At 45.8% G+C, this 6,555-nt stretch overlaps 1 long non-coding RNA gene across 1 annotated transcript; it reads left to right on the forward strand.

Annotated features, from left to right (window-relative positions):
• The first annotated feature begins 2,577 nt into the window (after nucleotides 1–2,577).
• LOC117244257 lies at nucleotides 2,578–5,444 on the forward strand. Its single transcript, XR_004496995.1, has 3 exons — nucleotides 2,578–2,663; nucleotides 3,830–3,972; nucleotides 4,414–5,444. It is a non-coding gene; the product is annotated as an uncharacterized LOC117244257 (long non-coding RNA).
• Nucleotides 5,445–6,555: the final 1,111 nt, after the last annotated feature.

The raw sequence follows: 6,555 nt of genomic DNA on the forward strand, positions 1-6,555 counted from the left end.
CCCAACCATTTCTAGAGGAGCTGTCTTTTCTTCCCCTCACAGTTTGTGATCATAAATAAGACCAGACCCCTTCTGTAATCTGTTCATGCCTGTGGGTAGTCCCTTGCCCATCACGAGGGGGGAGGTTGGGCCAACATGCTCAGATATAAGGCTCAGAGATAAGGCAGTGGCCACAGTGGAAGCAGGCCCAGCTTGCTCTGCTGGCTTGCAGGGGGAGGATGCCAGGCTGGTGAAAGGTCAGGTCCCCAACTCTCTCACAATCAGAGGATGGGCTCTGCAAGGAGCTCTGGTGCTTTCCCTAAGCTCCTCATCCCAACAGCCGTGGCAGGACTCGTTTGGCCATGGTGTAACTCCAAGATCACCTGAAATTCCCTTCACACCCAAAGCAGAAGTAAAAGGTATTCCTAGGGTAAGGTGAAGTATCTGAAATACTCATAAATGCCCATTTCTCTTCATCAAGTACAAAGGCAGTCTGAAGTTGCTAAATCACATATATACATTTATATTTTCCATGGCTAAAGGTGGGTGCATTTTGCTGCTATATTCTCCATTTTACAGACTTTAATTGAAGATTTATGACAACTGAGCATGCCACTGATTTTTGCCCAAGTGGCAGGCCCTGTGACACAGGGAATACCTGTGCTGGATTATAGTGCTGGTTGCAGGGGTGTCACACTCCTGCCAGCACCCACCAGTCTGCAGGATGTTGTTTGCTCTAAGAAAATCCTCAGGAAGTAGCAAATTCAGTCTGTATGTCACCATAAAACATATTGGACCCAGATGAATGGAGCTTTGCTAAGCAAGCCGTGTGTTTGGCTCTTGGTCCTCATCCTCCCCACTGTGAGAGCAAGTGGAGGGCAGGGGAGGGCGTGGGGAATCGGCACTGAGATGGGAGGAGGAAAAGGACGCTCTGCAGGTTGTTATTGTTCTAGTAATTAGAGCTATAGGAATGCCCATTATTGCTAGGATGCTTACACAGAAGCTGTTTGTACTCCACAGACTCCCTAGGTACTCAGGGTGGATTTACCTAGTGCAAGGTAATTTGTAACCCTGTTGTCTGTGTATTTACTTTGGGCCATGCACACTGTAAATGGGAGTGAAAAATCTCAGGGATAGGGGGAGACGAAGGAGGAAGGATTCTTTTCCCTGATGAATTGAAGTGTTGTTTGAAAGAGGCAGACAGGATTCCCGATATTGCCTCGAGTTTGGAGGCTGGGAGGGGGGAAGGGAAAAGGACAAGTCCTTTAATGAGAAAGGGTTGAGGTTTTTCCTTTTTTTTTTTTTTTTTTTTTTTTTTTTTTTTTTTTTTTTTTCTTTTTTTCCCTAGCAATTTTAATTATCACTAAAACCTCCATCCCATTCAGGCTCTTGAGAATACAGTTGGGCTCTCAGCTGAGGTCTGCATTTATTAGAGTCCCCCCGTTAGGCTGGGAATGCGGGCTGGTTTCTGTAGTGGTGTCACCGCCGCTGTTTCGGGTCTCCTGGTTCTCACATTACGCACCACGGACTCCACCACTCCGCATTAGCGAGGCCCAATTAAACCAAGCAGTTGATTAAACAAGCCAATCAGGGTAATTAGTTTAATCAGATTCCCTTGGTAGCCAGCACTGAACTGCTTGTAAAAGGCAGTTAAAGAATGAAGTGCACCTACTTAAGCTCCTATTTTATTTTATTTTTTTTTATGTCTGAGGTAATTAGAATTACCCACGGCGAGCCGAAAATCCAAAGGCCCAAATGGGGAGCGGGAAGGACGATTAATGAAGGCGATGATGTGTGAAGCAAACAGAAAAGAAGACAGGATGTGTGGTAAACAAATGGAGAGGAGGCAGCCCTCTGGGAAGGGGCACAATGCGCGGCCTCTCCGCCCGCTCAATGCCGCTGTCTGAAGTGGCCGGAGACGCCAGGGCTTTTCGGCACGTCCATCCTCCCTCCTCTGCCACCTTGCACGGGGAAAGCTGGGAGAAACGGGAGGAATTTTGCAGCTGGGTGCTGCTGTCCCACCGCTGCTTCTTCCGTGCGGGTTTTGGTGCAGAACCTCAGCTCTGCTCTGGAGCGGGACGCGGCCCCCAGAGCATCTCCTCCTCCAGCAGGGCTGGACAGACACACACACACTTGGCATTAAGGATCCACGTTTCCGATCCTGCCTTTCTGCTTCGACAAGTGCTACACCTCTGGTTTTGAGTGGCTAATTTTACCTGCCTGCCAGATGTTGCAATTCTGCATGGAAAGCTGAAGTTTAACAATTTTCATTTGTCTCACTAAACAAAGCCCATATTTTTGACTTTGCGTTCTAGCTTGGGATAAAGCTAGATTCGGTGGGTTCAATTTGTCAGCTGCCCACAGGCATCAAGGAAAGGGCTCAGGAGATGGGGGTTTTGGTTCTGTTACTGCCGCAGACCCATTGTTTTTCCACAGCTGAAGAGGGGGCACAGGGAGGACCAAAGCTTTAGGATAACAAGCAGTGATACCACTCCAGAACATCCTCCTCCCACTCCAGCAGTGTGGGACATGGGACTTTGGGAGCTTTTTATTTTAATAGTGGTATGTTCTTTTTTAATAGTCCCCAGTGTTTTTTTTTTTTTCGTCATATCTAAATGCTTTTTCAACTTGCTTCCTGCACCCACCACTTCTGTGAAAGGCTCCTCAACTGAACCACACATGGGGTAAGGAGCTGTCTCCTTTAGCTTATTGTGATCTGACCTATTTTTTATCTTTGTCCATACTGCTGCTGTATCATTTTTGACGTGAACAGTCACAAACTGCTTCCATTGTTAAGGTGTAGATACTGTATGGATTTGCACAAATGAATGTTAAATTCAGAAAAATCAGTGGGGACATAACAGAAAGCATCATTAGTCATTAATGATGCTTCCTGTTATGTTCCCACTGATTTTTCTGAATTGGATTATACTCTTGACCTCAGTAATCTACTGTAGAAATAAGTTTTGCAAGTGAGCTCAGCAGTGTGGAAATGCTGACCCTCTGTTCTTACTCTCAGAATAAGGACTCATACTGTCATTCAAGACCATGGATTACAAACAGTGTGTCACCATAGAGCATCCAAATCTGTCCTTTTCATCTGTTTAAGTTCAGGTCATTGTGTTGCAGTGTGCTAAATCAGCCCAAGATGCCCCAAATGAAAAATAAAAGAAATAATATGACAGTATACCCAAAGCCTTGCTCCTTCCCTTGGTCTGCAGAACTCCCTGAGATCATCAATCTTGCAAACACTCTTCTAAATGGATACTTTTTTCGAAGCCCCATCCAGTCTAATCTCATTCCTTTTACAGCACCACATATTTATAAAGTTTTTGCATTATATTTAATGAGTGGCCAGAGCCCATCACCTCCGAAAGGTAATAGGAAAAATTATCTGAAATAGGCACTTTGTCTTCTCCTAGCTCATTATTTTCTCACAAAATAATTTTCAGAACTATATCAAATACATTACCCAAAGATACTCTTGCAAAGCACTTACAGTAATTACTTTTACTTGGAAGAGATAATTTCCCCAGAAGCTCTTACCTGTCAGGAGAGGAAAACAACCAGGTATCACCAGGCTGGCCATTTGTGTCTGAGAAAATTGAATTATTAAATGTTCTAGCCTTTTTCTACCATGTAAATGTTTTGGTTTTGTGCACTCTTTTAAAAAACCTTTGTCTCTTTTTGCCCTACTGGTTACTGCCAGGAGAGAAGTGCTTGTAAGGGCTTCATCCCAGGCTTCCAAGAAGGAAACCTGACCCAGACATGGCATAATGAAACAAATCTATCTTGCACCTTCTGCCTATTTGTCTCGGAGGGATAAACTGTGTGCATGCTTCTCCCAAAGGACAGCAGTCAGTCTTTGACCCTCAGACCCAGTGGTGTGGGCACTCTGACAGTCTGGTTTCCATGGCATGGGACATGAATGGGATCAGTGGTGAATACACAGCAGAGCATCAGGAAACATTTAAAGGTGCAACACCTCCTCAGGTATGTTTGAGGTGGGTTTGTGGGACTGTGAATCACAAAGGGAGCCAAATCTGATATATCAGGTCCTGGAGAGAGCCATCCCCAGAACTATGCCTTGGTTTGATTTCAGAGAGCAGCAGCAGTGCAAACCAGCCAGGGAGCAAGCTGACAGCAAGGCATCTGTTTGTCAATGCAGATACACTCAGACAAAATATTCAAAGCATGGGATAAAATGTAGATAATCTAGACAGAAGTAAAAATGGGTCACAGGGGAAAGACAAAGGGTTTTTTCCACTGAAATTGGTTTACTCTGACCAACTGGATCTCATCTCTGGATCTCTGGATGTATCTTAAGGTTGTTAATTTTTTTAATGAGCTGGGAAAGTAGAGGGCACCAGTAACACCATGAAAACAGATGACTTCATTAAGAGTTGGCTGAGTCAATGTTTTTTTTCTCCCCAGGAGGCCAATAGATTTCATTAGGAAGCAGGAAATGGCTCAGAGAGCAGCCACGAGCTTTTCATTCCAGGTGAAGGTGGGAAGGACCAAGAATGAGTGGTGGAGTTGGGGACACAACCACGAAGACCCTAAGACGTGGCTAGGAGAGAGGATCACAGGCTGTCACAGCTGACTGGGCTCAGACAAAGTGCCCACAGCCTTGGGCTCACCATTTAAATTATGGAAGTGTGCAGCTCTGACTGCACAGGAGGAATATCCTGGTAAAGCAGGTCCTCCTGTAGAGAGGTCTTGCAGACCCCCCTGTACTTGGCAGTTTAAGGTATTTTGCATGAGTCTTTCAACATGTAGGTGGTACTTGAGTAAAATTTTTTTGGATTGACCTTTGAAACTCCTCAGCACTTGGTGTGTTTGGTGCTGGGATTTTCCTCCTGGTGGTTATGGAAACAATGCTCAGAAAAGCCCTGAAATTCGAATCCAAGTCCTAATTCCTTAAACTATCTCAATTTAGGTTTTGATTCTGTGTTTGAAATACATTTTAAATCTCCCAGCTCTCTCTTTGAAAACACGTGTAGAATCCTCTGTCCCTGGAACAATGGCAAGGGATGGGGAACATCTGCACTGGGATGGCTGTAGCAGGAGTGCTGTACAGTACTGTGTGTCAGCCTGACAAATTCCCATTAATCCCACCACCGTGCTGGGTTTTACCCACACATAGACAACATCGCCAGCACGGCACTCCTGACCTCGTCCTTGTGACCCACAATGTAGACGAGATATCTGTGATGCTGAGAGAATGAAACGCTTCAGTTTTACATGAAAAAAGGGTATTCAGGCTTCCAGGCCCAGGAGTACAAATTATTAATCACTCCTCACAAGGAATCCGCAGATGGATGTTTAGCACTATTCACCACGACATAACTGCAAATCAATTAGTTCATTTTGTCCTACCCTGAGGCTGTCTGGCAGACAATAGCAATGTCTTGTGCAAACGTTTTTATAAAGAAGACACAGGGGGAAGGAACCACAAAGGCCATTGGTTCTAACGAGCAATTAGGAAAGTGTGCAAGGCTCGCTTTCTTTTTTTTCCTTCTTCCCCCTTTCTTTCTTCAATTCATTCCGAGGCTCTAATTCTGAAAATGATGCTTTTCTTCCTCACTTCCTGTTTGTCAAATGAAGTGCTAATCAGCGGCTTACAGCTCTCTAGCCAGCAAGGGGAGGATGAGGTAAGAAGGAGTTGGGAAAAGTGGAGAGCCAGGCAACAATGTGGGGGGAACAATGCCCACTTATGCTCTTCTGGGCAATCAGGGCTGCAACTCCCACGAAAAATAACCTGCCCTAAAACACTTGGTGGTGATGCTCAGTGGAAGGAAGCCCCTTGCTCCAGGAAGGTGATGAGTGCTACCCAAGCAAGTCTGGTTCCCCACCAAACGCGCCTGAAGTGCCTTCCCCTGCTCCCAGAAGTGGAAGGGAGAAACTCAAGTCCAGACTGGGGTGATCTCATCTGCCCTTTTGAGGGGATGGATACCCTTCCAGCACTGACAGCGGGGCCAGGGCTAGGGCTTCTCACACAGACACCTTGGTGCATGCTTAAAATTAAGAGCAGTGAAGCTGGGCTTGGCCAAGCTGCCTCCACCTGCAGCTTTACTTGGGAAGAGCTCAGTGAGAAGGGCCCCAGGCTGTCTCCACAGAGGACAAGTCTTGCTCACATACTGCAAACAGCCCCTGCCTCTTTGATAAAGACAAATGTATAACAAACAGAATACAACTCCACAGATTTGCTTTTAAACTTTAAGATGATTGGACCCACCACAGAATTAAAGGTAGAATTTCTTCAGCAGAGATGACCCACCTGAGTCTTTCCCAAGAGAGCAGCCTTTGGAATTCCTTTCCTTTTGCCTTTAAGGTCCCTCTCTGTCACGGTGCTTGCAAAGTGCTCCCAGCAGCAGAGAACAAACTTAGGTTCTGGGAACAAACCTCCCCAACTGCCTGTGCCCTTGTTTCTCTGCTCTCTTACATGTCATCTGTCTGTGCCCTGAATTTCAGGAGCTGTGGGGCTCCATGGCAGTTTACAGGGCCTAAACAAGTGGGGTGAACCTTGAATGGGACATTATTGCAGTATAAATCTCTGGAATAGTGGCTGGGCAT

This window comes from Parus major, chromosome 4, assembly GCF_001522545.3.
Source record: "Parus major isolate Abel chromosome 4, Parus_major1.1, whole genome shotgun sequence".
NCBI classification, from domain to species: Eukaryota; Metazoa; Chordata; class Aves; order Passeriformes; family Paridae; genus Parus; species Parus major.